This window comes from Rutidosis leptorrhynchoides, chromosome 7 (assembly GCF_046630445.1).
Source record: "Rutidosis leptorrhynchoides isolate AG116_Rl617_1_P2 chromosome 7, CSIRO_AGI_Rlap_v1, whole genome shotgun sequence".
Taxonomy (NCBI): domain Eukaryota; kingdom Viridiplantae; phylum Streptophyta; class Magnoliopsida; order Asterales; family Asteraceae; genus Rutidosis; species Rutidosis leptorrhynchoides.
In genome coordinates, this window is record NC_092339.1 from 152,547,979 (window position 1) to 152,558,843 (window position 10,865).

At 36.2% G+C, this 10,865-nt stretch overlaps 1 long non-coding RNA gene and 5 other non-coding genes across 6 annotated transcripts; all 6 read right to left on the reverse strand.

Annotated features, from left to right (window-relative positions):
- Positions 1–1,569: 1,569 nt before the first annotated feature.
- Positions 1,570–2,582, reverse strand: LOC139858774 (uncharacterized). Its single transcript, XR_011763081.1, has 2 exons — positions 2,514–2,582; positions 1,570–1,994 (listed from the first exon to the last, which is right to left on the reverse strand). It is a non-coding gene; the product is annotated as an uncharacterized lncRNA (long non-coding RNA).
- LOC139860782 (small nucleolar RNA snoR97) lies at positions 1,580–1,690 on the reverse strand. The gene has a single exon (XR_011763403.1). It is a non-coding gene; the product is annotated as a small nucleolar RNA snoR97 (small nucleolar RNA).
- On the reverse strand, positions 1,766–1,881 carry LOC139860776 (small nucleolar RNA Z278). Its single transcript, XR_011763398.1, has one exon. It is a non-coding gene; the product is annotated as a small nucleolar RNA Z278 (small nucleolar RNA).
- Positions 1,913–2,003, reverse strand: LOC139860775 (small nucleolar RNA Z223). Its single transcript, XR_011763397.1, has one exon. It is a non-coding gene; the product is annotated as a small nucleolar RNA Z223 (small nucleolar RNA).
- LOC139860783 (small nucleolar RNA U36a) lies at positions 2,018–2,103 on the reverse strand. The gene has a single exon (XR_011763404.1). It is a non-coding gene; the product is annotated as a small nucleolar RNA U36a (small nucleolar RNA).
- LOC139860784 (small nucleolar RNA snoR134) lies at positions 2,292–2,446 on the reverse strand. Its single transcript, XR_011763405.1, has one exon. It is a non-coding gene; the product is annotated as a small nucleolar RNA snoR134 (small nucleolar RNA).
- Positions 2,583–10,865: the final 8,283 nt, after the last annotated feature.

Below are 10,865 nucleotides of genomic sequence, written 5' to 3' on the forward strand. Positions count from 1 at the left end.
CAAGGTGAGTGTTAATATCCTATGTGCATATGTATGTGTAGGATGGGTGCGGGTCGGGTGAAGTGGTTCTCGGTTATAGAGCCCACTTCACATATAGGTGGGTTTGATGGACTTGTGTATAGGTCCAATTGGTACGGTTATGCGTTTTGGTTGACCACCTTTGGCGAGGTGCACACTTTGTGTGTACGTTATCACAGGTGTTTGTGATGCGGATTATATAACCCCAATGGTGAAGGGTTGGTATTGAGTTGCGGATGTGTAACCCCGATGATGTGGGTTTTGATATTGAGAAGTGAGTGAATAATTATGCGTGTACGTATATAATGTATTTATTTGTGTTGTATGGATGTGACATTGTCGCGGTGTTCAAGACACCACATTCTAAGTAATGAGTAGTATTGTCGCGGTGTTCAAGACACTACTCATTGTTTGATTGACATGTGGTATTGTCGCGGTGTTTAATACACCACATTGTCATGGGAGTAGATGCCGCGGTGTTCAAGGCACCACTCATTGTTTTGATTTACATGTGGAATCATCGCGGTGTTCAAAACGCCACATTGTCATGAGGGTGAGTTAGTCGCATTGTTCAAGACATCACCCGGGAGATTAGTGATTACGCGGTGTTTAAGTAACACTAATAGATGTTATGAACTCCGACGGCCTTTTACGAGTACCGTTCCCTTGTACGATTAGTTAACCATGATTGTGTGTTGTGATGTAACCAACCCTCCGGGTGTAGCTTATTGACGTTGTTCACATCGTCGTTGGTGAACTTATATTTGTTGTTATTTTAGCTTGTTACTTAGAGATCGTACGGTATGCTTAGCTTAGCTTGCCTTTAAGCTTGAATTCTCCGGTATGCGTTATTTGATTACTTCTATGGCGTATCCATTTTATGCATATATATGTACGTAGTATATTCTCACTCACTAAGTGTTAGCTTAACCTCTCGTTGTTTACATTTTTATAGATTTGCATGGAGGAGGTGGCTCGAATAAGCGTGGGGACTAGTGAACTTGTGTAGTTTGATTTAGAAGACGTGATTTTTTATTGATTAGGATTGAGTAGCGTATCCCCAATCACCATGCTCGATTTTGTTGGAATTTAAAATAGTCGGGTCGTGTTTGCTCGTCCAGATATTTAAACTATATATTAAATATTTTAAAGCTTATTGAACTTATTATTATTGTGTTAAAGATGTTTTTGAAAACAGGACCTAAATATTAATGTATTAAAGAAAAAAATTTACGAATCGATTTAAATACGGATTGGGTTTTTTCAATTTTCAACTTTGAATTAAGTAACGTCATCTTATTCAAGAAATAATGTTTGTTTTTGGTCTTTTTAATGTAGATTGGAATCATACTCGATTGTTTTTGCTCTTTTGTAAAATGTGTGTCTACAAATAGATAAATTTACACTTTAATTAAATCGATATATTATAATTTAATGTGTTTTGTCAGCAATAAAAACAAACATAACTTAAATAACTTGAAACAAACCGGAATTGTTTTGTTGAAAGATGCATTTCTAAATTGACGAATTTTAAACGGAACAAAATGTAGCTACAAGCAAAAAATATTGTGCTGTTGTTTAACCTCAGTCTCGTTTATATTTTGAAAGAAGAAGATGATGACAGCACCCAAAACTCTACGAGTTTTTTCAGACTCCAAACCCATTATATATTTCAGGGTAAAGAGTATAGTTTAAACTCGATTACATGCTTTGATTAAACGACAACATAAATAAAGTTAATAAATAAGCCTCAGTTAAATCCAGTAAATTCAAGTGTAATACAGCTTCAACCAAGTGGTTCTCCCTGTTAAACAGGGTCTTGGATCCACGTACCTCATTAAATCGGATTAAATCATCATCGGCTAATTAAAATTTAAATTTAAAAAGTAATAAATTAAAGCTCAGAGTAAACGACAGCTCTATCAATCATGAATCTTCAGAAGCAGAACTGGCTTAAAGCTGTAATTAAATCATCACTGCAAAAAATTCAAAACATAATCGGCTCATATTAAGAAATTCAACCATTTTGTATCCTTTACTTCACAGATTACTCTCAGAAGCGCGGATAATATCAAATCATCGCCGAAATCAAAACAAAATTAAACACTAATTATAACGGATAAGTTTTAGAAGAATAATATAAAATTAAACCTCCACGTTAACACCGTCTAGGGTTTAATATATGCCTCCATGACTAGACCTGATTCCAATTGATTGATTTAGAAATTAGGCTTAAGGTGTGTTAAGGCATATAAAATTAAATTGATTGAATAATATGTAGCCGTCGATTAGACACAGACACAGCCATTGAGATTTGGTACAAAGGCTGAACTGTAACACATGACGGCAGTAAGATATAGCACGAGCATTGGGGCTTTCTTCTTCATTGGATTAATTGTTTCAGATAAGCCCGGGGTGCTACATGCGGATATAATTCAATTATAGCGTAAAACTGTAAAATTTAAAACATATGAAATGAATGAAAGATTTCAAACCTAATTATAGTTGTAGGGAGATGGATCGGTGAGGCTGTGATGGTTACGGATGATAATATTGTTTGATTTTATAGGTGAAATTGGTAGATTTTGAAACCCTAGATGTTAACGTAAGCCTTTTTCCTTTTGCTTAATGTCTACTGGTTCCTAGGGTTGGGTGATACGTTGGGCCGGCCCATTTGCATTAATTTACAATAAACGTTCTTTAAGTTTTGAGTTATGGTGATATTTGGTCTTTCTGTTTTAGTAATTTACTAAAACTGCCAGTTATTTGAAAAATGAAAATGTGCTAAAACCTTTGTTAGGCATTCGTTATGGGTGTTCATCGGTTCGGTTTATTCGGTGTTTTCATTTCAATGTATTCAATTTTACAATTTTTTTGAGCAAACCCGAATTAGAATTCAGTTCATTTTCGGTTAAAATCGAAATTATTAAAAGAACAATTATAAGAAGAAAAACAAGAAACTCCTGGCTTAAGTATGCTTCTCCGAATCCGTTAGGGCTGATGCTGTGAAAGCCTCGAGGAATAAAAACAATTCCATGGTATTTTATTGTGGCGTTATTGAAGTCTTAATTATATACAACCTAAAACAATGATGTAATATTAATTTGTTAAGAATTCGATGATTTATTAATATTTACAACCTAATTGTCATATGAATGAGAATCGATTTAATTGATTGGATCCCAAACTATAATGACAATGTAAAAATTAAATATATTAAAATTTTAAATTCGGGTTTGAATTCAGTTTTCGGTTTAAATGAATTCTAAATTTCCATAACCAAACCAAAAACCGAATTACGAATTCAGTTCTGGTTCGCGTCGGTCCAAAAATTGTACTTTAAATTATGTTTGATTTTTTTTGTGGTTTTGTTCTGATTTGATTTTCAAACCAAATATTGATTAGCCCTACGTTATGGTCATCCATGGACCATTACCACCCAAAACGCTCAACAGCGTTCCTAATACATGTTTAGAGGGCATTGTTGGGGGATTATTTCGTGTGCCCACAACCATTTAGACAATAGAATGAGCTCCTTTTCTCTTTATATTACGGAGTACAAAGGATCGAATATTTTTTTTGTTCTGTTTTAAAAAAGTTTAATCCAAATATTTTAAAAAATAAAAAGAGAAGCAAGTAGCAAAAACATGCACCAAAAAAGTATTGTACTCTTACGAAGATGATTGATTGGCCTAATGTTTGATCGGATTGTTTGAAAACTCATGTGTATAGGTAACTCTTTTTTTTTTTTTTCGAAAAGCAAGCAAGATATATATATTTACAAACCAAACATACAAACCACGACCAATCTAAGGGGGCAACGAAGCAATCCAACGACCTATACAAGTAAAGCCCCAAAAAAAGAATTCGGGAAGATCAAGTATTTACATACAACAGACCTATTAACCTACGAAATTAGCCGACACCCGTTCTGTAATTTGAGCTAGCGACATAGAAGCCCGGGTTAAGCAGCCACTGGTGCCAATCCAAGGAGACCTTCTTCGATCGCTTTGATATCCAACCAAAGCTAATCGTTTGCACCTCGGATAGTAAAGTTGCACAATTCCACTCCTTTTTCCTGAAAACTTTGTTGTTTCTAGTTTTCCATAACATGTAACAACAAACCCACTTAACCGCTTCCCAAATCTTATTCCCATATTTAGAGAAGGAGGTATAAATCGAGTCGTTACCCAACGGATCAAATGTGTTTAATCCATTATCCGTGATGTTCCACCACATAAGAAAGCTTTTCCAAAACTCTAATACCGTCTCAATTTCATCACCATATAAGGGGCACAAAATAGAATCTAGATCCATACCTCGCTTATCGAGTTCGGTACGTACCGGGATCCTTTTTTGATTTACCCTCCATACAAAATTTGTAACCTTTTGTGGTATGAAAGAATTGTGGATGGTTTCCGCACCTGCTACCACACTTTCCAGCCTCTTTTCGTCTATGAATGATGCAAGTTGCTTAGTAGTGAATGTTCCATCAGCACTTAACACCCATCTCCATGTATCACTTGAATTTGGTTGTAACTGAATAGTGGATAGCAGATTAGATAGCTCGACTACTTCTTTAATTGCTCGACCACGAGGTTCTCGAATCCATTGCCAAACTAAATTAACCCTTCCACTTGCCATGTTGACCCTACCATGAACCGATGCGTCTTTATTCCCTTCTAATGCAAACGGCCTGTTAAAATTCTCCCTAAGTGGCAGACTGCCTAGCCATGTGTCCGACCAAAATTTAATGGAGCATCCATTACCAATGTCTTTAACAAAAGAGGATGTAAAAGCAATCCCCATTCCGTCTATCGCAAAACCTGCTTTGATTATGTTGGCCCATGTAGAGCCATCCTGAAAACATCGAGAATGATTAGTGTCTCCCAACCCCCCTCCTGAACCATAAATACTAGTAATCACTTTGACCCAGAGCGAGTTTTGACAAGTTTTAAATCGCCACCACCACTTTTCAAGTAACGCAAGATTTTTAGAAGTAAGAGAACCAACGTTTAAACCCCCCGACCCATATGGAAGAAGAACGCTATCCCATTTAACCCATGACAGTTTTTTCCCCGACCCAGACCCGCCCCAAAAGAAATTGCACCTTATGGATTCGAGTAGCTTGATCACACTTGCCGGAGCTCGAAACAGGGAAAAGAAATAAAGTGGCAAACTACTTAACACCGATTTCATAAGGGTCAATCGACCACCAAAGGAGATAGCTTTTACCTTCCATTCTGAGAGCCTCTTCTTGAATTTGTCTAATACCGGATACCAAGAACATACTTTGCTCATCTTTATTCCCAATGGTAACCCAAGATAATTCATAGGAAAAGTGTCGGAAGAGCAATTAAAACGCGCAGCCATCAAGTCTAATTCATCCTTTCCGACCCCAATACTGAACAACTTACTTTTTTGGAGGTTTACTCTTAGGCCCGAGAGACTTTCAAAGCAACTTAGTAGCTTCATTAAATTTGAGATGTTGCTTCTGCTCCATTCTCCAAAAAATATCATATCATCTGCATACTGTAGGTGAGAAACATTAACATTTTCCCGGCCTACGGCTACACCTCTTATGATTCCATTCTCCACTGCTTTTTAAGTTAAAATGTTGAGGCCCTCAGCAGCTATAATGTAAAGAAACGGGGAGATTGGATCGCCCTGTATAATTCCTCTTTCGGGTTTGAATTCACGTGTTGGAGAGCCATTTACAAGGACTGAGACAGATGCCGATGTGAGACATGCCATTATCCATTTAATCCATTTCCTACCGAAACCCAAACTTTTCATTGATTCCGCTATAAAATCTCACTTGAGGCAATCAAACGCCTTCGAAAAATCTACCTTGAATACGAATCCTCTCCTCATTTCTCTTCTTAAATCATCAATAACTTCATTAGCGACGAGAACCCCATCTAGAATGTACCTATCCTTCAAAAATGCGGTTTGTTCTACCCCAATTACTTTATGAATAACAGAAGCTAATCTCCTTGATAAGACTTTTGAAATCACTTTGTATAGGCTGCTGATGAGGCTAATGGGCCTATACTCACTTAAGCAAATAGGGTTTTTATTCTTCGGGACTAAGGTAATAAAAGAAGTACTACATCCACGGGATAGCTCCATATGAGACCAAAACCAATCGAAAACTCTGACTAAATCCCCTTTGATTAACCACCAGAAATTCTTATAGAATTTCAAGTTAAAACCGTCCGGTCCAGGTGCCTTGGAGCTACCACAACTCTTAACTGCCTCCCATATTTCCTCTTCCCTGAATTTTCTTTCAAGGACAAGGTTATCCTCACTAGATACTCTCCCAATATCACAGTCTATGAAGCAATCCTCATTCGAATTATTTGACTTAAAGATATTTGAGAAATAATCGAAAACCTCTTCTTTTATTTTCTGTGGGTCCTCAGTCCAGGTGCCGTCAATGGAAATCCCTCTGATGCAGTTCTTATTTCCCCTTCTTTTAATGCAATTATGAAAAAACTTTGAATTTTCATCTCCTTCGAGCGTCCACTTAATTCGCGATTTTTGTTTCCACATATTAGCTTGAATTTTTTCCTTTCGATCCATTGTTTCTTTTCTTCCATCCATGAAAGCCTCTCTTGATCAATAAGAACCCTAGTTTCGGTAATAGATTCCCATGTGTCCACAGCTTTCGAATGGTTTAGAATTTGCTCACTTAGATTGTTAACAATCCGACTGTGATTTTTCAAATCAGACCTTACGTTCTTCAACTTATTTCTATAGATGCAATTGGGTCTAGATCCCGAAACAGGAGTATTCCAAGCATTTATCACCACGTCCTCTGCCCCATCAAGTAATAGCCATTCGTTAAAAACTCTGGTGGGTTTAGGGCCGAAATCTTTAAGTCCATTACGAAGAATAATAGGGCAGTGATCCGAGAGGTGTTTATCAAGTGTGGTGGCTGCTAAATTGGGCCATAATTGACACAACTCCTCAGACACCAAAAACCTATCTAGCTTGCTAAATTTGATTCCATTGTCACGGATATGAGTAAACTTTTTACCCCCAAGTGGAACTTCAATTAAGCGATTATTGTTGATGAACTGATTAAAATGATCTGCCCGATTTTGATTGAAAATAGAATTTAAATGTTCACCTGGACTTCGGACCTCATTAAAATCTCCTCACACGATCCATGGCATATCCTTAAATTGCAGCAGCTTTTCAATCTCACTTAAGAATCTAATCTTTTTAGCCGAAGTGTGAGGCCCGTTGACATTGACTATCGCAACCTCTGAATCGTAACCTTCTACATGCCCTTTAATTGCTAGGTAGAATTCACCCTCTATTGCTTGATTAACCTTGAAAATTGTAGGATCCCATACCGTAATTGTAACGACCCGACTTTTTCGACTTGCTTTTGTGCTTTGTGCTTTCACAAAACTGCGTATTTGTGCGTACTGAGCTAGCTTATGCTCTGGGATCTTTAGTCATGATTAATTACTTTCGTTAATATCTTACAACGTGCTATTAAGTGTGTAATCACTTAACTTGATCCTCGAATGCTTTTACGACCGTTGGTGTCACTTATCTTATTAAACGAGATACGTACTTGGTACACGTTAAACTTTTGTCGTAATTGGAATATTATGACTGCGTAAACTTGATTGTTATTTATTATAACAATTACTTGGCTTAAGGGTTTATTTAATTAATCTTAGTGTTTACTAATGCTTACTAGTTACCTTAATGGACTTAACACTGTAATTAACTTTCCATGGCCCGACTTGTCTTTGTGACACACGTGCTTTTCACGAATAATATTTCGAATATTATTTACGTTCATGATTAATTATTATTAATCATTTTTAATTAACTAATGCAAGTAGTTAATTACTTGGGCCTTATTTATTTAATTGTTACATACTTGGACTTGGGCCTTTATTATTGGACATGGACTTGGAAGCTCACCCTACTTTCTTAATGGACTAGTTAGCCCATCATTAAGCTAGTGAATTATTAAGGCTTAAACTTAGATTAATTAAGTTAATGAGGAGACAAAGTTGTCACAAGCATGCTAGCAACTCTTTCCCATACATTTAACTTTAATCCATTCTAAGCTTTCACCATTCTCCCACACTTGAAAGTAGCATTTGACCTTTCCCCTTTGAGCCACCAAAAGTGACGGTTTTGAAGCAATGAGGGAGGAGTTCAAATTTATTTTTTTGTTACTTATTTGCAAGTATCATTTCATTTTCCACACACACATACTTGCACTACTCTTTTCTCTCATCTTTTTCTCTCAAACTTGTAAGTAACAAGACTTTATTTTCTTTCTTTTTTCTTCCTTAAAACTGAAATCAAGCATCATCATTTCATTAGTTTGTTGTTTGTTTGTTGTTAAAGATCAAGTTCTCTAGCTTGCATCTACATGTAATCTTGTTCTTCCATCTTTGTTTGATGAAGAACCAAGAACAAAGATCTAAGTTTCTATAACTTATGGTTCTACACTTAAATGTTTTAAAGATCTAAAACTCATAAGCCTTAAGAGATTACTTGTGTTCATGTTTTGTGGACTTAAAGTTTGTTTTCTTAAGATCCAAGCTTGACTTGAATCTTCTTAAGTATGAAACAAACATGAACATAATACTTGTAACTTTAGTTTATTTCTTTCTTTTGTAAGTATTTTAATTATTAATTTGGTCAAGTATTACTAGTTAAACTTGATCTCATATTTCTTGAAACTAAAGTTAAACTTTGTAAGTTCAAGAACATGGAAGTATAACTTTCTAGTCATAACTTCATACACTTATGTTGGATCTAAGTTTCTATAACTTATGGTCTTCCAATTTGTTTAAAACAAGAGCTTATGAGCTTATATACATTTTACAAGATAAAAATCTAAGTTTCATAACTTATGGTTTCATTAAAAGTGAAGATCCAAGTTCTATAACTTAGGATTTAACTTAAGAACACTAGATCTAGACTTTCTAGTCTAGGATCTTTAAGATCTAGCTAAGATCTAAGTTCTACAACTTAAGATCTTGTTTATTTAGCTTACTTTCAAGTTTATAGTTTAAAATTATTATTAGAACTCTTGTATGTGTCGGATCTAAGATCTTGATGTAACTTTGGTTCATCAAACCTACTTACAACACTAAAATGAGTTGTGCTACTTATCTTAGACATACACTAGTGTTATGATGGTCAAACCTTGGTTAAGATGATGCAAAAATATCAACAAGTTGTACATTTGAAGCTACAAGCATCAAGGATGAGAATCGTGATGAGCATCAAGCACCAAGAACCCACCGGAACACCTTACTTACTGTTTTCTGGAACTGATCACTAACCTGGGCTAATGGAAAAGTTAATTTCCAGATTTTTCGGTTTGAGTAGATGACTTTTCGTTTAAGACTCGTCTTAATCCGATTTACGGTTTGGGATTTATAGCCTTCCGAAAGTCACTACACCCTTTTAACGTTGTGCTGAAATTTCTGACCTACTCGCACTTAAACCGTCGCCACGGTCAAACAAAGACGAGTTTGGATCTGGATTTTGGTCAGCAACTAGTGGACTCACATACGGAGTCATAGCCACTGATTACGTGTCTTTTCGATTTACGTAGAGGTCGCAGCAGCTGATTGAATTCATCCTTTGCTTCGGTCTCTATTCTTGAATGAAATTTACTTTACCCTTTTTGACTTATGATGAATGATGATGATACTTAAGACCTAATTTACATACTTTTAAACCTTTAGGACGATTTACTGACTTAGTAACTTTTGACTTAGGTTGAGGACTTTTCGGACCAACCACTTGCTTACTTTTCCCGAATCAACTTAACTACTTTTCACTGTGAGTTATAGCATCCCTTTTTTACTTTAACTATTTTGGGACTGAGAATACATGCGCATTTTTACATTTTACATACTAGGCATGAGTACTTAAACTTTATATATGTGTGGGTTATACAACGGCATAAACTTTTCCCTTAGCTCGGTAACGTTTAGTCATTGGTCTTTGAACCGGTGAACACGAATCTTAGATATGGATCCATAGGGTTTGACATCCCCACTCGGGCTAGTAGCGCTAGCATTTAACGGGTGTTTAATACTTCGTAAACATACGCACTCGCCAAGTGTACTTTTAGGGGGTGATATACGTTAAGTTAGTTACCAAGTGCCCACGGTTATACATATACTTTATCATACTGATTTGAATTGCTGATTTAAACTGCTGGTTGAAGCACTGAAATCTCGTGGCGTACATTACATTACTTATTACAAACAAACTATAGCTCACCAACATTCGTGTTGACTTTTTAAGCATGTATTTCTCAGGTGCTTAGACGTTGTTGCTTCCGCTGTTAGACTTGCTGTCTTGGTGTTACAGACTTGTTGTGTTAGACTTCTGCTGCATTACTTAGAGATGTCTCAATCATGGAACTTTTATTTTACATTCGTAACTTACGTTATTTTCAAACAATTGCTTTGTAACGACCTTTGGGTCACGTACTTATGTTTCTGCTTCTATTCATATGAAGCACGTTATCTTTTGTAAAACGCTATATTTTCATGAATGCAAAAACTAGGTTTTCAAACAGCAATAGTGTTTGACCTTGTAATGATCCTGTTGTTAATGATCCGTACACGATGGTTTTGTACGGGGCGTCACATTTGTATCAGAGCATTGGTTGTAGGGAATTAGGTTGCATTAGTGAGTCTAGACCGGACCGAGTAGGATTCACTAATAGGACTAATCTACAACTTGCTAGTTTACTTGTTTCTGCGAAACCTACTGCATGCTACTGTGTTATATTACTGCATATTACTGCTTACTACTACTGCATACCACTACCTACTTCT